Here is a 24,720-nt window from a genome sequence, read left to right as displayed (position 1 = left end):
TCACAATCCTTCCTCCCTTTCCGTCTCTTCCTTTCCTCTGCCCCTTACACCGTACTTACTTTTGCCTTTCCCGGTCTGCTACCGGGACACACTACACACCCTTCTCTCCACTCTGTCTATAAATTATATGTGTACAGACCTGAAGAAGCCCCAGGCCGGATGGCCGTGTAAGGGGTGAAACACGTGTAGGCTGTCAGTTTTGTTCTCTAACTCACTCTCACGGATAGAGTGACAACACCATCATAAACACGCTACAAAATTAACTCTGATTGGAATTTTTTCCGAGAAAATAAGATAAACCAATCTTGCCCTTACAACCTTGCTGAACCTTATCTACATTAGTGGGTTAGGGGTTTCCCTCTGTCAAGGGCAAGCATCAGTACAAGAATTTCCGCTCAATACTCGTCCAGTAAGGGATCGGGACCTTTCACCTCTTAAATCGCAAAACAGACCCAGCTATATGCAAATAAGTCACAGATCTGGGTTGAATTCCCCATCATTCTTTAGCTCACTTCAGACCCAGCTATATGCAAATCAGTCTTGACCCTGTGCCTCATGGGAACAGTCCAGCCCAAACTGCCAAGCCAGGTCTTCCCTGAACCGAAAACAAGCCTCCTTGGACCGGTTTCTGGGTAACACCCTTCATCAGCCAGCCTAGCTTGAATCCAGTGGCAAAGTAATCAAGGGACCCACATCTGGGCATACCCTACCAACTTAGGGCGTACAAAGCAAACATAAGGAGATGATGGACGGAGCGCTGAAACTTTTCAGAAACGAACCCCCAGTCACAGATCTGGGGTGAATCCATCATCATTCTTTAGGTCAGTTCGCCACCTCAGTTCAGACCCAGCTATATGCAAATCAGCCTTGACCCTGTGCCTCATGGGAACAGTCCAGCCCGAACTGCCAAGCCAGGTCTTCCCTGAACCGAAAACAAGTATCCTGGGACCGGTTTCTGGGTAACACCCTTCATCAGCCAGGCTAGCTTGAATCCAGTGGCAAAGTGAGCAAGGGACCCATGTCTGGGCATACCCTGCCAACTTAGGGCGAACAAAGCAAACACAAGGAGATGATGGACTGCATTCTGTCCATCATTTGTTCTTTTTGCATTTGTCACCCACGAGTGGGAAGGGTATGCCAGACGTGGGTCCCGCGCTCTCTATGCCACAGGAGTCAAGCTATCCTGGCTGATGAGGGCTGCAAGCCCAAAACCATTCCAAGGATGCCTGTTTCCAGTCCAGGGAGTACCTGGCCTGGCAGTTCAGGCTGGACTGCTTCCATTGGGCGCAGGGTCAAGACTGATTTGCATATGTCTGGGTCAAAACTGGAATGGCATGGTGAGCAAACAAACGGTGGATTTAGGCCCAGATCTCTGTACTGGGGTGAATGTATGACATTGTTCTGCATTCTGTCCATCAATTGTTCTTTAGGTCTCGCTGAGACAGCGCAAGCTGTCTCTTTGAGACATTTTGTAAGTGGGTTTTCAAAAGTGCTACCCACATGGCTTTGCTGGCCTAGAGCTTGCGTGCACGATGGTGTGCACGTGCACAGCTGCTCCTCTGCTCCTTGCATTCCCCCCTCCCTTCTCACCCAGCCCTTAACTGGCAACTGGGCAGGAGAGCTTTATGGGCGATCCCAGAGGAATGTAGTTACCAAGCCGGTGTAGATCGTGGTGTGGACTATCCAGCGCGGATGGATCTAAAGTGGAGGTGATTTACAGTATGAGCGTAAGGTGGGTCTCGAGACCGCAGGAGCTGGCGCTAGAAAACAGGGGAAGTGGTGATTGTCACAGGGAGGGTGAGTGCTCAGGTGGGTATCAGGATAGGTTGGAGAAGCCGCGGGGGATGGGGGTGGCGCTGGGAGGCAGGGGGAGCGCCGATAGCCGCATGGAGGGTGGGCATAAGTACCTGTGTGTGGGGTCCAAGGTGGGATGTGGCCGACGTGGTACTGTACTGTTCAGCGTGGCGTGGGAGATCCTACGCCAATGAATCTGGAAAGGAGGGGGCAACAGTGGGTAAGCTAGAGTACTGGAGTAAGGTGTTTCAGTGGGTTTGCGGTACAGACATTTACCTATCTTGCCACCCTCAGAGTGTATGCTCAGATCCAGAAAGGTAAGATCATTGGGTTTGGAGTCGCAGGTGAATTTGAGGTGGGGTTGGGATTGGTTAAGCCATAAGATGAAGGGGTCAAGTGTCTCTGTGGTGCCTTTCCATAATAGAAGAATGTCGTCGATGTAGCGACGCCAGAGGGAGATCTGTGCAAGGAATGGGTTGATGGGGGTGAGAATTTTGGTCATTTCTTGGTTGTGGACAAAGAGAATGGCAAAGTTCGGGGCGAAGCATGCCCCCATGGATACACCTTTGATTTGCAGGTAGAAGGTATTGCGGTAGAGTAAATAATTATTTTCAAGGGCAACATGTAACTGATCTAAGATGAATTCAGTGGGGATTAAGATGGGTCTTAGGTCTGGTCTCCAGTAGTTGTTCAATGACTTTGAGTCCCTCTGTTACTAATTATTTCCTCAACCCTATTTTTCCAATAGAGGCAAAAAAAAATCATGTTGGGCTGAATAACGTGCGTTTTTTTGCCACTAATGGGCCTTTCATTGGTTTTCACCTGCTAATGCCGGAATTCCTATCGCCATCACGCTAATGTTAGCGGCAGTTTTCGCCGCCGATCCCTGAAGCTATCACCATGTAGCGATGGCTTGTAAACACGTCGCTAACATGGCGATAGTTTTCAGTGGTACACGGCGGTAAGAAAACTGCCACTAACTAACGTTAGTGATAGTTTTCACTAGTCCTTGTACATATGGCCCAGTGTGTGTTTATTTCACGTTATCTAATGCTTAATAAGAAACTGGGTGAAGCAAGGCAATATAAACAATACATACCTAGGACAAAGAGATTGGAGAAAAGGCATAGGAAGGGGCAGAATATAAAATATATGAAAAAGGAAACCACAGATACAGAAGGAGGGAACAGTGGGGCAGTTAAACCCCCGCCCCCCCAAAAAAAGATCATAACGTAAGAAATTCAGTGAGATAAAAATGGGTATTGGAAATGTAAATTATATGGAATGGAAGGGTAGATAGCCAAATAGAACAAAGAAACCCAGAGGACAATTTATGAGTGCAAACGAATGGGGCACTAGTATGAATAATCCAGTAGAAAGAAAATGAGGGAATAAAGGAGAAGGGAATGGCAAGGAAACATCATTAGACAAAGACTTATGGCTATATTTTGAATCAACATAATAAAAGAAAGAGGGAAAGAAGGCATAGAAATCAAGTCCATTAAACTAGACTCACTTACTCTTCTCCTTCTCCAAGTGTGTAAGCCTGAGAGACATAGGGACTAATGACCTTAGACAAGTGGGATTCGGTGTAAATAGAATGGGAAAAGAAACAACAAAGGTCCTGCTGTATTCCCGACTGGTCAAGTTAGCAATAGTAAATGCGGAGAAGGAGCTACTTAAGGAAGGGATTCGATTTGCTCCCAGACCTGAAAAGCCTGAAGGAGACATATGTGAAAAACCTTTCCTGACAAACCATGCAGGGCTGGGATCAAGACAAATTAGGTTGATTAATCAGGGATGCAAAGATAAGGAGGATCTCAAAATTGTTATAAGACCCTATGCTTTGTATGAATCCGGAGAAGGTTTACACCTAGCAAATAGATATAATGTGATAGCACAGTCAGAAAATGTGGAGAAAAGTGGCTAAGTGAAATTGATTAGAGGGGAGGGTCATCGCATAGCCTGGGCATACTTACCTGGAATGTAAATGGATTTAGTAGAATATCATCATCAGAAAACTTTAAAAAAGTAATTAATAGTCATGAAATTGTATGCCTACAGGAAACCTGGCTATGTGACGAAACCCCTCTGATTGAAGGGTATGTCCAGTTAAAATCACTGGCTAGAAAGGGATAATTTGGGCGTGCATCCGGGGGACAAATAACCTTGATATCAACTAAAATTGCAAAAAAAAGTGGTCCTCCTGAAAGTAAAGTGCAAATGGCCACTTGCCTGTAGAGTGACTCTCTTGGATCCCACCCCAGAATATGAAGTATTGTCATAGTTAATGTGTATGTGCAGGGGGTTGGAGATAAGACGTATAAATTAGAATTGGAAAAGTTTGAAGAGGATGTGCAAGATATAATTGAGCTACACCATAGAGATCTGTTTTTCCTGATGGGAGACTTTAATCACAAATTAGATCCTAGTGGAGCCGATCTCTGCTAGAAAGAGTTATTGGCAGCCTATAAGATAAAGCCTGCTTGTTTTCCTAAGGAGGGGGGGGGTGGGGCGCTCAATGCGAGTTATAGCCCTAGGAAACTTTCTGTGCTCACTGGGCCTAGTTTGTTTAAATGGAAGGCTGGTGTCAGATCAGCTAGCAAATCGTACATTTAGGACAGGCAATCAACTATGCCCTATAGATTATATGTTTATTCATGCATGGAATTTTAAATTGATTAGAGCCTGTGAGGTAATGAACGAGGATGGAGGAGATGATTGGCCTCTGATACTTAGGATTACAGGAGGAAAAATTGACCCAAGAGACACAGTTATCCCTCTACAATTGAACTATCCCAGGTGGCTCACCACTCGCCTGACAGAGGAGTGTATGGGAAAATTAGCGGCGTTCCAGCAGGACCAGACACTAGAGATTATTCCTAATACTGATAATTTAGGATGGTTCGAAAATTTTATTTCTGAAGTGGTTCAGTGCCTAAGGGTGGACCTAAAGAGAAATAGCCATAGGGGCCATAGTAAGGGGAGAACCCAGAGTAAAAATAAGAACTGGTTCAATGAGGAATGCAGGAAATTAAAATTGAATATAAGGAAAAAGGAAAGACATGGGAGAATAAAGTACAATTTATATATGTTTAATTGCCTGCAGAAACTAAGGAAATTCTATCAAAACGTTATCAGGAAACACAAAAGAATATATAAAGAGAAGTCCTGGGGAAGATTACTAGAAGCTATAGAAACAAGAAATGTAAAAATGTTCTGGAAGCTAGTCCAAGATGGATCTGGTAAGAAATAGGGGGCTATAAACTATGTGGTGTCAAAAGATGCCTGGGAGAGCTATCTGGAAGAACTATATGGGGAAGAGGTTTATCAAGAAAGATAGAAAGATACATTGTGGATAGAGGTGGGACAAGATATTAGGTCTTGTTTCACATAATGTAATGTAAGACAAATTATATCAAAGTTAACATTAACCCAGGCAGCTGGCCCCGATAAACTTCTAGCAGTAATTATAAGAATTAAACCTGATTGGTGGGCAGATTTCTTCACCAAAATGTTTAATAGGATCCTTGATTCTGGGAATATGCTGAAAGATTGAAGAGGAGCAATCACTAGACCTATCCATAAACAAGGAGATATAATGATATTCAAAAATTACAGGCTAATTAACCTTTTGGATATCAGTGAAAATGTGTTTGCGAAAATAATGTTTGAAAAACTTAAGGAGTGGGCTGAGGATAACCAAATCGTGCCTCCAGAACAGGGTGGCTTTAGGGAGGGTCACTCCACAATTGATCATTGCTTTGTGTTATGAGCTATGGCGTGGAAATCGATGGAACAGGGGGGTAATTTGTTGTACTGTTTCGTAGACATCCGGGCTGCCTTTGACCTGGTAGAACGAGAACGACTGTGGGAGACGCTGAGTGACCTGGTGATCCCTAAGGGTCTCCTGTCCATAATACAAGGGTTACACAGCCAGAATTGGGCTCAGGTTATTATGGACACAGAGGGAACACTGTCACAGAAAATATTGATTTGAAATGGCTTAAGACAGGGGTGTGCCTTGGCCCCGTTGCTTTTCTCCTTGTTCATATAAGATCTACCAGCCATTTTGAGAACGGTGCAGGTGCCACTCCAAAAATAGATGGGAAACAGATTGCATGCTTACACTATACAGACGATTTGGTGATCTTGGACCAAACTGAGATAGGTCTGCAAAGAAAGCTCAAAGCGTTTGGTGAATACTGTAACCGTAAACTTGGAAAAAAACAAGATCTTGTGCTTTAGTAAAAAGAGGAAGGATTTCAGCTGGGTTCTAGGCTCAATAAAACTGGAAATTGTTAAGGAGTATAAATACGTAGGAATTTGATTTGAGAGATCTTTGAAGCGGAAAATACACCTGGATGCACTGAGAATTTGGGCCCTAACCTCAGTTAGTGGCCTGAAAGAATTTAATAACAGCTATGGAGAAATTACAGATAGGCCAGTTCTGAATGTTTACATGGCTATGGTACCTCAACAGTTCTAATATGGTGCTGAATTGTTATATATAAGTGGCAAAAGGTAGTGGGCAGAAGAAAGGAAATGTGTAAACAAATTATTGTCCCTACCCAGATCCTCCATGTTCCAGGCAATAAGAATAGAAACCGGTATCATGGGAGAAAATGGCAAGTTTGGTGCTAATAAGATACTGGCAACGTCTGGGCTGTGAAGAGGATAAAAATGTATCCTATTGGTGCAAATGTGAGATCCCACAGAATGAAATGAAGTGAGCAAAGGGGGTGATGGAAACGGTTGCTATGGCCTGTAGGGAATTGAGGGTTGACGTAGGCCAGCAGAATGTTCATCATACCATTAGCAAGAAGGAACTCAGGATGTTAGGGAAAGAAATATCAAGTGATCAAGATCGACAATATTTGGCAGGGAAAAGATCAGTAGGTTTTATTAATAAGTCATGGCAAAACGATCAACAGTTCCCATATATGGATATACTTCCCAATCGTTGGCTTAGGAAAGAACTATTAAAGGTATGGATTGGAATTAACCCTTGTTATGTGAATGACAGGATCAAAAGGGTTATGATGGACCACGAAGGGAAGTGTACCTGTAACCTAGGCACAAAATGCAATATCTTGCACATTTTACTAGACTGTCTAAAAGTTCTTGATGCGTGAAAATTGTGTTTACGGGCAATATTTTTAAAATATCGGGTAGAAATCATGTACAGGCAGCAGATTTGTTAACCAAAATGCACTCAGTAGATTTAGCATGTGCAATAGGGAAGTTTATGCTTGAAGTTAAAAATGTTTTTTTAAATGTGTAGAGCTGAAGTTTTAGTTCTGGTATTGCTTGGATAAAATGCATACCTGTTTTTATAAATGATTGTATTTTTAGAAGATTTTTAAGCGAATCTGAGTTTTTTTTACCATTGTTATATAGGTTACATCTTGAGATGGGTTTTTAATGTAAGACTGACTTGTTAGGATGTTTATATATGTTTAAGGACCTATGGTCTAAATAAACAATCTTTTAGATTAACTAACTGACACTTCTATGTGTTCCTTTGAAGTCACCATTTGATCTTAGGAATTTTTGAGCATAGGCACAGGGGCTCTGACCCCATGTTTTTAGACTCTGAGTGGGACTTTTACCCAAATGCTTCTGGCTCTACATATTGCACATTGCCAGAGGACTGTGGTGCTTCCAGGAAGAACCACCATTAGGCCTACCTGCTTTGTGTACTGGCCTGCTGGGCTACTGGAGTGACTGCCACTCTGCTCAAAATAACTTTATGCGCTGGCCTACCTGCCTGCTACTCCTTGTGTGCCCCCCAAGTGTTCTGCAAGGGCTTTCTGGCTTGCCCCCTGTTCTTGCAATCTCAGGGCCATTAAAGATTGTGTTGGAGCTCCTCTGGCGTGGGACACTGTTGGCGTGACAGGGCTGTGGGATCGGCCCACAGCGCCTCTCTATGTGGTTTTTACAAGACGCCGAGCCCGGCTCAGCATCGTCTAAGACTTGCCCCGCCCACAAGGGAACCCTAAAGTCCAAAAAGTAGGCCCCACTGAGAGGCCTGCCAACCTTCCTGGGATGCCTGAGGATGTGCTGTCCGTAGAGGCTTCCCTGAGTGATTTCCATTGCGTCTGGGTACTGAGTTGTCAGAGTGCGCGCTTTCCTAAATTCAAAAGCTGTCCCGGGTATCTTCTCGGGCAGCTCCCCTCAAACCCGAGATCAGGAGCACCAACAGACAGCATTGTGACTCCTGAGACCACAGGGTCTCTACCGCATACCTGTGCTTGTGGGCAGCCTGCCCAGGGTAATGTTTGTAGCCTCCCGTAACCAGGTAGGATTTTTACACTGCTAAATAATATTTTTACTAAGTCTCTCGCCTTTTTTGCATAATTGATCCGTGGAAACCGTTTTTTTTTTCTGCCTGCAAAGTCTTGATATATAACAAATTGCTCCCATGAACCATTCATCATATTTATCTGCCTTCTGCATCAGTGACTTTCTTTCATTGGGAGAACCATCTTTTTATGCAAGGACATATTTGACATTTTTGTTTAATTTTTATTCTTCATAAGTTATTACACCTCACTGTTTGTGTGTAAGTTATTCACAAGGTTTTGGTGCTTTCAGCATGCTGTGCTAATTTCCTGCTTCACGTGTTTACTGAGACTAAATAACTGGCTGGTTCTTGGTTCTTCTGTTATATGGGGAAGACAATGAACCTTAAACTCTCTGGTGCCTCTAATACTACTGTTTTTTCAGACTTTCACTCAGTTTATAACGATATGGATGATGCTGACTTCATCATGAAAACCTCTTCTTTAAGTAAGATGCCAGTGGGGCCAAATGAAAGACCAAAAAAGGACCCCCTTCTCCTAGGAAATCCTCGCTAGCATCTATGGAGGTAATCCTTGAAGAAATACGTGCACTGAAACCCTTATGGAAATGACTACCAAAACATTACAGCATTTAGATGATAAAAGGTCCTCATTGGAGGCAAGGGTTTTACTAGTAGAACAAAAAGCAGAGAGCCTTCAATCTGCAGCTCAGTTATTTTTTATCTGGAGTCAGAGATATCTCTATTTAAAAAGCACACTGAGGATCTTGAAAATCGAAATCGCAGGAACAACCTTCCTTATATACGGACTCCCTGAAAATATGGAGGGCTTTGACCCGATGGTCTATTTTCAATCTTTAATTTCAAAACCTTTGAATATGTCTTCTACCACTCCTCTTAACATACGGAGGGTTCATAGACTTAGTCCCAGAGTTTCTGCCAAACCACACAGAGTTATCTTGTGCTTCCTGCAATCTACAGACCTTTTGCAAGTAATGTCTGCTGTCAATGCTACATAGCAAATTATTTGGGACGGTCATAGAGTACTTTCCTCTCAAGATGTAGCTAAAGTCACAACAGACCGCCGATAACAGTTCCTGGATATGCATCCTCATTTGAGAGCGATAAACGCTAGACTTGGTCTAATACATCCATGCTTGTTTAAAGGGACGTACAAGGAAAAAACAACCACTTTTGAGGAGCCTGTTGCACTTCAGAATTTTCTTCAACAGCGTGGAGGAGATGATATGGACACTTCAAGAATTAATTGAATTTACCTTGTTCTCTTGCCTGTTTTCTCTTTACACTTAACTAAGTTATGAATTTTTCTTAAGTGATATTGCCAAGATGTCTTTCCCTTTTTTATAGCTTAATATCTTAATGTCTCTTTCCTTTTAATATAGGTATCTGTCTTCACTTTTCGTTCCCTTAGGGTCTCTCTGTTGTGCGTTGCGTTCCTTCAAGTCAACGCCGCCCAGCCATCCTTTGGATTTTCAGATATTGTTGTCTTCTGGTGTCGCCACCCTCCCTCTCGTTCCATGTTTTGTATGTTTGTTTTTTTAGTCGTCATTTGTGTGACTTGTACTGTCTTTATGTTTTCTGTTTTGCTAAATTCTTACTGTTTCTGTTTATGGTTCTATTCTACTGTCTCTATTTCCATTATTCCCCTTCAACTACTCATTTCTCCTTTTCTTTTCTCATTAAATACAACTTTTATCCTCCCCAATATTTGTTTACTTTCTCTATTAATATTGCTACTTTAGATATATTAATTGTACATTCTATTATTCTAATGCTACCTTCAGGGTTACTTTGTGTAAGATTAAAGGGTTAGGTAACGCTATCAAGAGGCCGAGGGTGCTATCACATCTAGCCAAACTCAAAACAGATGTTGCATTGCTTTAAGAGTCACACCTTTCTGATTTAGAGGTTGTCAAACTAAAAAGATGTTGGGTAGGAATTGTGTTTACATCTCCTACATTAGGGAAGAGAAATGGGGGCATATCGGCGAGGCGATAGAATTACCGCCGCTTTTGCGGACGTAAACGGCCAAAAAGCGGCGATAATTTTATCGCCTAATTAGCAAGCTCACGATAACGCGTGAAAACTTGCGTTAGCGTAGGAATTCCTAACGCCCAGCTTTGCATCTCTAATGAGATGCAAAGTGGCCGTTCCTGACCTGACATGACGTGAGAAATGTCGCTAAGCGACATTTCTCCTATCATCAAGCCCCACGCTATGAAGCATAGCGGCAGGAAAAGTAGCGATAACCCCTGTTATCGCTACTTTCCTTACGCCTGCTTCAGGACTGACTTAGCCATGATATCCTATGGAAGGTGGATATCATGGCTAAGTTTGTGAGTCCCTATCATCAAGCTAACGCCACATTGCGTGAGATTATCACTGGGTTTCCAGCGATAATCTCAAATTAGGCAGTTAGCGTGAGGATTTTTATCGCTTTTGAGATAAGCGTTGCTAATAGCACGCTATCTCAGCGATAAAAATCCACGCTAGCCGGCGATAATTATCCTAGCGCTAAGTGCGCTTAGCGATAATTATCGCCGGTTGTTGCTGATATGCCCCATGGAGTATTAATTTTCTGTCACAAAAAACTACATATTACAGTTGCTAGCCAAGAATATGATTCAGAAGATCGATGGTTTATTGTTAAACTTCTTGTTGATAACATACCCCTGAGTACTTTTAATGTGTATGATCCATTCTCTGTTGATAATATCTTCTAGACTACAATTTCCGATAAATTGCTTATCTATGATTATATTATATTTGGTGGTGACTGCTATCAAATGTATGATCCTATACTGGATGGGAACTCAACAGTCAAATTTGTACACACTAAGATGCACTCACAATTTAAATCTACCATTTAACGTAAATTGTTAGTTGACATATGGAGATTATGTCATCCAGATCTCCAGGAGTATACCTTCTATTCAACACATCACTATTCTCAACCAAGAATAGACTACTTTTTTCCTAGTAAATGTCTAGCCCAACATGCCCCTTCACTCAGATATAAAATCGATTTTGATAGCAGATCATGCACCAGTGTACACAGATCTTGATCTCATACCCTTCTCTCCACACGCAGGCGCTTTAATAATTCATTTCTTTTAGATGCAAAATTTACATCCCAATTTGAAACCTTTGCTATTGATTTTTTTTATTTTAACATTGCACCTGATTCCTCTTTTGTAATGATTTAGGATGCTCTTAAGGCAGTGGCAAGAGTTTTCAGAATACATTTTGTTTCACAAAAAAAAGACGTTTATAGAAGCTCAGTCAAACCAGTTACTTGAGAAGATAAAGAAATTGGAATATAATTGTTATCACTCTAAGAATAAGACTTCATTGCAACACTTTATTGATGTCAACCATACTGTTAATAGATTAACCACTAATGTTGCTTTTTCCTGTCTGTTGAAAAGTAGTGCAAAATTAATTTGGGAAAATTGCTTGCAAGTTTTTTGAAAATCAGAAGCGATAGGACTAGAATAGAATCTCTACGGAATAATGCAGGGACTACTCTTTTTAGAGATAGATATTGGAAGAGAATTTGGTACTTTTTCCACCAATATATATTCTCCAGAATCACAGCCACTACAGTCAGATTTGGCCAATTATTTTCAATATATGGCTCCCCCTCCTATACAACATATTGATTTCGATTCACTGGGGACAGATATTCACTTTCAGAAATCGCTAATGCGGTCTCTTTATTGCGCAGAGGTAAGGTTCCTGGGCCTGATGCTTTCACTATAGTTAGGAATTGTTCTATGTACTGGAAAACCTGGAGAACCAAAGGATTGTGTTGGTTGTCACAACTATTCACCAATGAGCAACTTCTGTCCTTTCCTGATCTCCAAGCTAAATTTTCCCTTTCAACTACATCCCGATCACAATATGACCTTTTGTGTACATCTGTCAATCAATGTATTTCTTCATTACCCCCTACATATACCTCTCTCCCCATAACGGTTACACTGTTTCCATTACTAAGCACCAACCCCTCGGCCTCTGTCATTTATAAGTCATTACATGCACCGGCACTTCCCACTGGTAATAATCAAGTGCTAGGGATCTGAGCAGGTCTCTGACAGGACTGTTAACTCCTGTATAAAACTGCAAAGGCACTTCCAACGTGCACTGATCTGCATGCCTGTCGTTTGGATCTTATTTTGTTCATGATAAGTGCTACCCATGCCTAGACATATCTGGTAGTATATATGCTTCATACTCACATTAACAGCTCGTTTGCCTTATCTGATCTACAGTAGCGAATCAGAGAGAAACCAATGCAGTTTTGATACAGTGGTTATGGTTTTTAAGCATTTGATGTAAGATTTTACAAGCAGATACTTTTAACACTGTGGTTGTTGTGTTTATGCTCACCCAGTGACACTTTACAAATGTGATGACTTGAGAAGTACATGTATGATTTATATCGTTTTGATTGCCTTGTGATATATGCAATATTGTAAGCCTATTTTTATATAACACTGTGTGGAGTCTCTTTTGTGGTGTATTCATTGTGTTTCTGTGTGAGTGTGCTGTGCAAATGCTTTTCACATTGCCTCTAATGATAAGCCTGCCTGCTCTGCGCCAGGGTACCAGAGGGTGAGCACAGGTTATCTTTGGTGTGTAACTGACTTGCCCTGACTAGAGTGGTGGGTTATGGCTGGCTTAGGTGCATACCCTAGTCAACTAGAAACCCAATTTCTAACAGTTATATAGACATTTAGCTATATATTGCCAATAAAGCTGTTTTGTTTATTACAATTTCCTTATCTAGCTAGCCATCAATCTATCCATCTATCTGTCTGCCTATGCAACATTATCTATTTATACAACTCTCCATATCTGTCTATGGAAGCCTCTCTGTTTATCTATCTTTTCAACCCTCCTTAACTATTTGTAATACATGTTTACAAAAACATTACAAAAAAGCATTAGAAAAGGCAGAGGATGTCAGCCAACGTCACACTGATTGGATTTTTTAGGTCTGGTGTTTGCCAAGACCTTTTAATTGTATTAAAAGTATATGTAGAACACAGTTATACAAGGGTTTCCAATCTAACTTCATCCATTAACCTGCTGTGCCATTCACATTTTTCTTCCACTCGCTCCAACATGTGGACAATGGGTCAGCCTACGTCAACCATTGGCTGACTTCAGTGACTTCACTGGGATTTATGGCATGCTAGCCTTTCATAAGAATCACATCCACACAAAAAGTAGTTCCATTCGGTGTTAGGGACTATTGTGCTGATGTGTGCTTTTTGGAGAAAAAGAAAATATTCATGTCATTACTCAATTTTCTTTCTTACATTGATGAGTGCCTGACTGCTTCCCCAACTATAAAGCTTTTAAAAAATCATACAAAACAAGAATTATGAAAACCAAAAGGGTAGTGGCCAGCGACAGATCTATCACCTTTTATATATATTACCTATTATACATATATATTACAGGTGGTCCTAGTTAGATCTGCTTTTACGTAGACAGAGCGTTTTTTTGGTTCGCTAATAACTTTGCCCCGTTTGGCGAATCTTCACAAACTTTTCCCAAACAAAAGTTTATCCACCTCAAATCCTTCCTGGAATGTTTTGGGGTGATCCGTAAAGCGAAAGCCAAGAAAGTGGTGGGGGGGTGCCCTTGAACGCAAAATCCCCATACATTTTCCATAGATTACTTTAGATAAGGCTACAGCAAAAACTGCTGGAAGGAATTATACCAAATTTAGCAGGAAGTAACTTTTAATGTGTTAGTTTTCCTATAAATATTGTTAGACTAGAGAGGGTCTAAGGCCACTTCTTCCCGAACTTATGCTCGAGAGGATCGACGCTGATTGAGAGGACGGCAACTTGGGAGACTTTACTGAGAGACCTGTCCTGACCCAAATCACGACATTTAGCTAGAATAGGTAACTATGAGAATAATGATTTTGCTATTGATTGACTTTCATTTGAACTAATTTAGATAAAATAACCTTTTGTTTGAATCATAGTGTCGGGTGGTTATTTCTTTGTCATTTATTGAGTTTCCAGATATGTTCTGATCGTTTAAATCATGACTCAAGACTGATCAATTAGGTCGCATTGACCTCAGTTTAGATGCAGATTGTTTAGGATTTCTCTCGTATATACAGTGTGGATAGAGTAATAGAATGAATGTTGGTGTGATGGGCCCTAGCGTATGATGAGTGTATGTGCGTGTGACTGTGGAATTACTCTGTCTGTGGAAGTAGGGAGAATTTATATGCTCCGATCTGCAGCAGTACTACATGTACCCAGGACCTGTAACCTACATGCTACTAGTGGGCCTGATGCACTCATTGTGCCACCCACTTAAGTAGCCCAAGTAGCCCTTCAAACATGTCTCAGACCTGCCATGGCAGCTTGTGTGTGCAGTTGTAAACTGCCACTTCGACTTGGCAAAATAAATCTTTTGCCTGGCCCAAACAATCCTTTTTAGTACATATAAGTCACCCCTCGTTTAGGCCGGAAATAGCGAATAGGGGAGGATGCAGTGAATTTAAAGAGTTGAACATGTACTTTTAATTTTTACATGGCCTGGTAGTGAAAAACACTTGCATTTGTTTTTCACTACTGCAAGGGTAACCTCTCCCATAGATTTACATTGGATTATTTTATTACACTTAGTGACAACTTTCAACAGAGAGCATAGGAATGTCAAGTTTGGGGTTTAAAGCACTGTAATTTAAACACTCTTTAATGGTAAACTTGGACTTTAAGTCATAATTCTGAAAATGCTACTTTTAGAAAGTTATCATTTTCCTGTCCCAGCCATTTGGTGCCTGCAGCCTGTATCCTGGGTCACATGACTAGGTGTGGCTGGCAGTTGGTCTTTGTATATTACTCTCAGACAGTGAGACAAAGAGGGAATAGGTGTTGGCAAGATGGGCCATCTCTGACTTAATTGGGGCTGGATCTGCTACCTATTACACTTACAGATGACAAAGTCTCTGCCTCAGTCAGCTCACTGTGCCCCTTGCGCCGCCGATACGTCTTTTTTTCTGACGGACCGGCGGTGCATTTTCCTGCCTCATATTTACAAGGACAGGAAAAGCAACCCTGCATGGCTTTTCCTGTCCTTGTAAATACGGCCCCTTTACACACAGCATTTTGCGTGAAAGGGGCGTTCCCTGGATGCTGATGGGAGTTCCCACGCAACATGGAACCTGACACATTTCCAGATTTACAATAATCGTAAGCCTGAAAATGCATCTGAATGCTACACTTCCCTAGGGGAGTCCTGCAAGAGCAAAGAAATTAAAAAATGGAGGGCTGTGATTGGACTGTGATTGGACAAAAGGCCTGTTTTCCCATGAGCCGAGTCTCACAACAGCAAGCGCTCTGATTAGCTGTTGAAATTTTAGAAATGAAATGGCCACCATTTATGTTCACAGTAAAATATTACAGGTGTTGTGGAAATGAAGTAAAAAAAAAAGCTGTACAAGGGAGCAGCAGAACGGCATCCTGTCCTCCTAGATTTAGAGAGGAGTTCTCTAAGGCATAACTGCTGTGATGGAAATAACTGTATATTGTTTTTAAAAATATAACAATACAGGATCATGAAAAGTAAAAAGGAGTAGGTGAGTTCGCAGTACAGTCTACTAGTGGAAATGCATATTGTGGTGCTTATTTTTGAGAGGAAGTGTGTAAGACATCAGTACTGTTATGAGAAGAAGGTTAATTATTTTTTCAAAAAATGTTACAATCTTGCAAGACTCTTGTGGGATCATGAAAAATAGGAAGGAGTAGGTGCCAAGGGGGCATTTGTGATCTTAGACGAGCTTGTCCTGTGTAGACCTGCTTATCTCAGATGAAAAAATGAGCTGCTTACATAAGCAGCAAAAAAGTGCCTTATTAAGATAATCGGGGTTGGTATCTGCTTCAGCACTCAGTACCTGGGCAGGCACAATTTTTCCAGTTTCAAATTAGGTAGAAATTCTTGAAGAGTTGTCAAACTTCGCAGTACGAGCTAACTCTGTCCAAGCAAGCCTTTGTGGATGCATAGTACTCATGCTGTACTATTTGTTTCTACTCCCCTGGCTGAACTCCTTCTTGCAAAGTTTGTAAATACGGCCCCTTTACACACAGCATTTTGCGTGAAAGGGGCGTTCCCTGGATGCTGATGGGAGTTCCCACGCAACATGGAACCTGACACATTTCCAGATTTACAATAATCGTAAGCCTGAAAATGCATCTGAATGTCTTGCAAGATTGTAACATTTTTTGAAAAAATAATTAACCTTCTTCTCATAACAGTACTGATGTCTTACACACTTCCTCTCAAAAATAAGCACCACAATATGCATTTCCACTAGTAGACTGTACTGCGAACTCACCTACTCCTTTTTACTTTTCATGATCCTGTATTGTTATATTTTTAAAAACAATATACAGTTATTTCCATCACAGCAGTTATGCCTTAGAGAACTCCTCTCTAAATCTAGGAGGACAGGATGCCGTTCTGCTGCTCCCTTGTACAGCTTTTTTTTAACTTCATTTCCACAACACCTGTAATATTTTACTGTGAACATAAATGGTGGCCATTTCATTTCTAAAATTTCAACAGCTAATCAGAGCGCTTGCTGTTGTGAGACTCGGCTCATGGGAAAACAGGCCTTTTGTCCAATCACAGTCCAATCACAGCCCTCCATTTTTTAATTTCTTTGCTCTTGCAGGACTCCCCTAGGGAAGTGTAGCATTCAGATGCATTTTCAGGCTTACGATTATTGTAAATCTGGAAATGTGTCAGGTTCCATGTTGCGTGGGAACTCCCATCAGCATCCAGGGAACGCCCCTTTCACGCAAAATGCTGTGTGTAAAGGGGCCGTATTTACAAGGACAGGAAAAGCCATGCAGGGTTGCTTTTCCTGTCCTTGTAAATATGAGGCAGGAAAATGCACCGCCGGTCCATCAGAAAAAAAGACGTATCGGCGGCGCAAGGGGCACAGTGAGCTGGCTGAGGCAGAGACTTTGTCATCTGTAAGTGTAATAGGTAGCAGATCCAGCCCCAATTAAGTCAGAGATGGCCCATCTTGCCAACACCTATTCCCTCTTTGTCTCACTGTCTGAGAGTAATATACAAAGACCAACTGCCAGCCACACCTAGTCATGTGACCCAGGATACAGGCTGCAGGCACCAAATGGCTGGGACAGGAAAATGATAACTTTCTAAAAGTAGCATTTTCAGAATTATGACTTAAAGTCCAAGTTTACCATTAAAGAGTGTTTAAATTACAGTGCTTTAAACCCCAAACTTGACATTCCTATGCTCTCTGTTGAAAGTTGTCACTAAGTGTAATAAAATAATCCAATGTAAATCTATGGGAGAGGTTACCCTTGCAGTAGTGAAAAACAAATGCAAGTGTTTTTCACTACCAGGCCATGTAAAAATTAAAAGTACATGTTCAACTCTTTAAATTCACTGCATCCTCCCCTATGAGCTATTTCCGGCCTAAACGAGGGGTGACTTATATGTACTAAAAAGGATTGTTTGGGCCAGGCAAAAGATTTATTTTGCCAAGTCGAAGTGGCAGTTTACAACTGCACACACAAGCTGCCATGGCAGGTCTGAGACATGTTTGAAGGGCTACTTGGGCTACTTAAGTGGGTGGCACAATGAGTGCATCAGGCCCACTAGTAGCATGTAGGTTACAGGTCCTGGGTACATGTAGTACTGCTGCAGATCGGAGCATATAAATTCTCCCTACTTCCACAGACAGAGTAATTCCACAGTCACACGCACATACACTCATCATACGCTAGGGCCCATCACACCAACATTCATTCTATTACTCTATCCACACTGTATATACGAGAGAAATCCTAAACAATCTGCATCTAAACTGAGGTCAATGCGACCTAATTGATCAGTCTTGAGTCATGATTTAAACGATCAGAACATATCTGGAAACTCAATAAATGACAAAGAAATAACCACCCGACACTATGATTCAAACAAAAGGTTATTTTATCTAAATTAGTTCAAATGAAAGTCAATCAATAGCAAAATCCTTATTCTCATAGTTACCTATTCTAGCTAAATGTCGTGATTTGGGTCAGGACAGGTCTCTCAGTAAAGTCTCCCAAGTTGCCGTCCTCTCAATCAGCGTCGATCCTCTCGAGCATAAGTTCGGGAAGAAGTGGCCTTAGACCCTCTCTAGTCTAACAATATTTATAGGAAAACTAACACATTAAAAGTTACAAACAAACTCCAAGCGTCCGTTGAGCAGAGCGAACAGGAAAGGATGTTGGCTCGCAACATTTAGAAAAAACCTCCGCTCTTGAATATCTCAAAAATAAAAACACGGAAGAAGGAAGCACAAACTAAAAAATGTAACATCCATGAATGCTCTTCCTCAGAATTGTGAAGCCGCCGCAAGTTTATCAAAGTTCATTGTGGCTTTTATTCTCTCCCAAGGATAACTGGTGACAACTGGCGTCAAGCCCAGAGCTGCTGTCCTCACGGACAGAGGCCGTGGTCAGGATTTTCAACAATATTCAGCGAGGCCTCCCTTCGTATTTCATCTACTCAAATGCAGGCTGTAAATATCGGCCATCTTTGACTAGGCCAGAATGGAAAATCTTAATCAAAAGAAACACAAAACAACGTTAATACATCGTAATGATTGTACAGTGTTAATTCCCACTAATACCCTTATGTGTATGTAATTACCTAGCCAACTGCAACATAAAGAAGCATTAAAAGCGTATTATTTCAAAGCACAAACACATAACAAATAACACTTTAGCCACACATATTTAATTAATTTGCTCACCAACTTAGTTCACTTATTAATTAAGCCATGCAATTGCAATCCCGCGTGTAATTCTTTCATTAGTAAGGTTGATTAGTCAGAAGCTTCAACATAATTAATATCTAGTAAATTATTATTAGTAATTTTAATTATGACATACAAAAACATAAGCTGTTGTTTGGGTTTTGACAGAAAACCCTGCTCCAGCAATCCCCCCTTTTTTTTTTGTTGCAACATTTTTTATTGTTTTCCAACACATCGATACAACAATCAACTCTCAATCCCCGCCCATTCAGGAAATACCCCACATTTACCAGCATTTCCACTCAACCGTCCCACCCGGCCCCTTCCCCCCCCTCCCCCACCCTCTGTCAGTGTGCCCCCATCTGCTACCCCGGTCCCACTCTCGATGCGTCCCCTCCCCTTGGTCAATGCAATACAGGGGCCCCACCTCTCCCTACATCTACAGGACCTTCCCACAAGCCCAATCCAAAGTGTAGGTGGTCTGGGCCCGCCATTCGCCTCAACTACTCCCCACTCCCCACTACCACTTCCTCATCAGACCCACTCCCTTCCTCCCCTGATTCGGACATCAGCCCCTGGAGTTCTACCACCAACGCTTCCCATGCCCGGGCTGTCGCTAGCGCTTTTTCGTCATCTCGCCGGAGGGCCAGTTGCACCCGGAGCGTGCCCTCAGCCCCCGCCCAACGTTCCAGGGCTGATCTCCAACGCAGGAAACTGGGTCCCCCCCGGGATTTCCAGTGCAGTGTCAATTCCCTCTTGGCCATTATCAGCCCTAGATCATAAAATTTGCTTGTGACCTTCGTGCGACGGGTGTGGGGGAACCAAAGCAGCAAGCAGGTCCAGCAATCCCCCCTTTGGTGATATATTATCACCACAAAAACCAACCCCAAAAAAAATTTAGCCCCATTTCTTAGGAGAAATTCAAATGTCTTTTTTTTTTTTTTTTTAAAGCAACATTACACACCAGTCTCTCTTTCATCATCTCTCTTCGACTCTAGGTAAACACTCTCCCTAAATTCTTCTAATTCTATTTCTTGTGGGTCCCTCTTTGACCTCTTTTGTTTCTTTTCAGTATTATTTTCTTTTTCCCTCCCCTGTTTTTACAACACAAACACCCTAATCTAAGTATCAGTATAGCATCAATCACGCATGTCAAAGGAAATAATATCTTACCAATCATGGTACTACCTATTTTAGCAATTAAATTCTTAACAGCAATCATCTTATTAGCCATTTTAGTCCAGATACTTTCAGCTTCCAGTGGTACTAATTCTTCATGCAAATCAGTAATATTTTTGATATAGACCTTTAGATCTCTGCTCTCGTCAGGAATGTAAGTGCAACAATGTTGAACCTTCAGCATTCCACAGACTCCACCCTCTTTAGCCAATAGAATATCATGGGCAAGTCGATTTTGCATAGACATGGCGCGTAAGGCAACCATTTCCGTATTTACCAAAAGAAACCCTCCAGCGGTGCTTGTCGATAAGCGATCCACCACTGTTGACAGCTTCCGAATTCCATATGCATTTAATGAAATTTCCACTGCTGGAATTAAAGCTCCAAAAATATCTCCTACAATTTCTGACCAAGTTTCTCTCTTAAAGCGTGTTAGTAGATTCATTTGTTCTACATCTTCTATCTTATGTATATGAAAAATCTTTGGAAAGACCAGGCCAACATAACATGTGCCATACCAATGGTCAGGCAACATGTAATAAGCCTTATTCCCACAAATATAATACACCCCCGGGAAAACTGGATCTTCTCCTCCCTTGAATCCCCATCCTGTTGCAATAAAGTATGTATCATGGCACTCACTAGTCCCAACGAAATAATTATCATATTGGGATTTCCTCCTGGTAATGCATAGTTTACCTTTCTGTGGTGCATCTAAAGCCAAAGTTGGACTGGCCCCTCTCTTTGATTCCTTTCCCATCTCAATGTCCCACACTGTCTCACTCATTTTATATTCCCCTGCCCTTTCATGTATGCTCACTCTCCTTTTCTCTACCATGTCTAGGAAAGCCTTTTCTTCTTTTTTCAAACTGCAAGTTAAATTGTTTCTAAAAATGTAATCTAATGTTAATTCTTCTGTCCCAATAAAAATCTCACCAAAAATGTTAGCTTCTTTCGCTGGATTCAGTTTCTTACTCATAGGCAATTGCCCAAAAATGTTATCCTTATTAGACATCTCATAATCTATTTTCCCTAATAAATAAAAAACACTACTTAACACACTACATGAAATCCCATACGTAGCTGGAAGATGATGATAAGTAACTCCCTCTGAAACGGATGCAGGCAATTGCATACAGACGTAGCAATCCCTCACTTCCATTGTCTTTACGTATTCGTACAACAATTTTGAAAAAACATTACTAGAAAAATCATTAATTGACCTATCTTTATGTATGTAAATGTTACTAATTCTAGTTGGAACTACTTTCTGTGAACTCCTCTCTATGTTAGTCACATTCTCAGTATGTATTCCAAAAGTGTCTATTGTAACTCTAAAAGTAACCAATAAAGCAAGTACACTCCATAGTAGCATTAATAATCCTGTACAGCAGCAGCACATTCTACACCATCTTTTCAAGAAGGTACATCTACTTTGATTATTTTCTGTATTAGCCATCTTATTACTCTGGCAGTGTCTTTTGACTTAGCCTCTATTACCTCTATTACACCACTACTGTATTTCTAAAACACTAAATTATTTCAATCTGTTAATTTAGGAATTCTTTATCACTCTTCTCTAAGTGACTCTTTTAGCTCACTCAATTTGGATTTTCATCACTTTTCACTTCTTCTTCAGCAACATCAAACTGTATCAGATCTTCAATATCCTGAGCATCTGACTCTTCTCCAATGTCAGTCAAAATAACTTTCAGGATTCCAACAGTCTTCTCCTCCTCAACCACTTCTCGTAAGGTCCCCTCTGGATTTCCTTAACACTCTGCCTCTTCTTCTTCAGACAGTGCCACGTACGTCCATTCCGGTGACCTATACTTCTGGTTGGGCTTTCTGATTCTCTTGATCTCCTCTGGTTCTTTTGATTCCTTTTGTTTTTCACCCTTTGCTTGATTCTGACTTGACACCTCGTTCACCTGTTCAGCTTTTGATGAATTTGCTCGTGTCAGTCTGTACCTCAGCCTCTTTATCTTGTTAGGCCAAAGATCTCCTCTTACGCTCCTTTTCTGTCTCACTTCTTTATTATTTCTTTCTCCAATCCAAGTTCTCTTTCTCAGAACTCGACCCTCTGGTTTCTCATTCTCACTCTCATCCGATTCTGTCTCATTTGCCTCCGATTCATCAACGATTTTCTTTTGCTCCACAGACTTCTTCTCCACTGATTGAGATTTCCCTACCACTGTCCCTCCTCGGGTCTCCGACACGCAATCTTCTTGCTGTCTACTTGTCCCTTCACCTAGCTTATCAGGAATGTTCCCTACACCTCCTCGGGGGTCTTCCGCAATCTGTCCCTCTCTATCTTCTTCTGACCCTACTTCTTCAGGAGTAATCTCAAGTGGATTCTCAATCTCTTCATCTGACTCAGGCGTAGTCTCTGTGGATTTGTTTTTTTCTCCTCTTTCTTCTTCACCACTCGTTGAAACTTCAGGCACCTTTCCAGAATCTAAACTTTCTCCAGAGGTCCTCAATGTTACTCTTGAAGCCTCTCTTGGTAAGAAAAAAGAATCACCTGACTCTCTTTCTCCTTCCCCCCCTTTCAGGATTCTTTTTTCTTCTCACTGGTTCAGTGTCTGCATCATCACTGGAATCTGACTCTTCAAAATACTCTTTACCAGTCCCATCCTTTGGATTCGGAACTCTCAGAGTATGACTTGCATGCACCCAGTTTTTCACACCAGCACACTTTACAGCAGTTGTCGTAGTCAGAATGACTTGTCTTGGCCTTCCCCACCTTGGAACCAAGGAATTTCTTCTTCTGTGCACTTTTAGTCTCACCCAGTCCCCTGGACTTAGATCATGGGTGTTAGACCTGTCAGCCCTTTGGGTGGTCCCTCCTCATCATTATTTATTTTGTCCCACTTTTGCCTCAAACCCTGTTTGAATTTTTCCTTTTTGGGAACCACCAGACTTTTTCGTGTTGCTGCAGATTCAGGGAGCCATTTTAGCTACCCCTGAAACTTCTGTCTGAGGGCCTGGAGCACAAAATGGTGGCCACCTGTGACATCACCAGCATCCACTGGAACCTACCAGCACCTTCCAGAACATTCCAGGAGATTCCAGAACTCTGTGACAGTTGGAGACCGTTTAGAATGTTGGGAGGATAAGAGAGGCAGTTGGCAGTTGGAGCTGGCAGTTGGCACCTGACTGGTGAAGAGAGAGGAGCACAACAGTGAAGGAGGAAGGAGTGAAGCAGCAGGGGTGGAAACTTGTGCCTGGAGTGGGGTCCATAAACCCACCCTTGATACTTGTCCCTACTGATGGATCCCAGCCTGTAGCCCTGTGTGGGAAGAAGACAGAAAAACTCATCCTAAGGACCTGAACAGCAGGAACAGGCCTTAGAAGCAGAAAGCAGCAAGATCCTGACCTGGAAACTGGTTTCCCTGGAGTCCGGCGTCGAGTAGCCTGAAGACCTGGAGCCCGAGGTGGAGAAGCGGCGCTGACTGAAGTAGCAGACGTCGTACCCGGAGCCGCCTGAGGTCGTGAGAGGGCGCCGACGGGGGTCGAGAGGAATACCAGAGGTCGAGGAGGAAGTGAACCGAGGTCGAGCGAGCGGCGTCATCGGAGGAGTGAAGTCCGCCCTCCGGAGTCGTCGGAGACCGAGGTAGAGGAGCACCGGAGGTCGGGAGTGAGGATCGCACTCCGGAGTCGCCCGGAACCTGTCTGGAGGAGCACCGGAGGTCGGGGGTGAGGATCGCACCCCGGAGTCGCCGGAAGTCGACATCGAGGCCAGGCCGGCCGACGTCATCGGAGCCGAGAGCGCCATCGGATCGGAGCCGCCCGAAGTCGACATCGTGAAGAGACTGCCCGACGCCGTCGAATCGGAGGTCGAGATCGAACCGAGGCCACCGACATCGGACCGGAACCGCCTACCGGCGTCGTCAAAGAACTGACATTGTGCCGAGGCCGCCGAGACCGAACCGGAACCGCCTCACGGCGTCGACACGACTCCAGCGGCGTCGGAACATCAGAAAAAGGGCAGTAAGTGGAGTAGAGGGCGCCTAAGGCCCTGTGGAGACCTGAGAGACTGCTCTAAGGGGCTAGGGAGGTGCTGAAACCAACCTGACTGTGCAAGGGGTGAACTGGGACTAACCTAGAGAGGTTGTGTGGAGAGAGAAAGCCAGGGCACTGGTATTCCCCCCTTTGATCTACCTCAGCTTAGGCCTCAGCCTTGTCCCAGCCAGGGAGTAGCCCCCCTCAAGCCTTCCACAACCCTACAAGCTGTGCCTGGGCCCTATCAGCCCTTAAGAATTGAAGTGTCATCTGATTATATGAGGGTTGCGGTATACTTTTAATTATTTATTGGGGATACTGTATTTATTGAGTTTTTACCTATTTATTGCTGCACTATATTTATAGGTCCACAGGACTTGTTGGTGTACAATATTTATTGGTACAGTATTTATTGCCTCAAAGTATTTAATTGTCTGTATATATTGCACTTGTATTTATGCCCTGTTATTTATGATCACCCCTATTTATTTCATCAAACAGCCAATATTTATTTGACCTGCACTAATTGAAACTTGTATATTGTGATTGACCTATTTATTTTTTTTCCAATCAGCAACTAAGAGAAAAAGATAAAGAAAGAATA

The sequence above is a fragment of the Triturus cristatus genome, chromosome 3_1 (genome assembly GCF_964204655.1).
Source record: "Triturus cristatus chromosome 3_1, aTriCri1.1, whole genome shotgun sequence".
NCBI classification, from domain to species: Eukaryota; Metazoa; Chordata; class Amphibia; order Caudata; family Salamandridae; genus Triturus; species Triturus cristatus.
The sequence above is the reverse complement of the archived record's forward strand: the minus strand, read 5'-3'. Positions refer to the sequence as shown.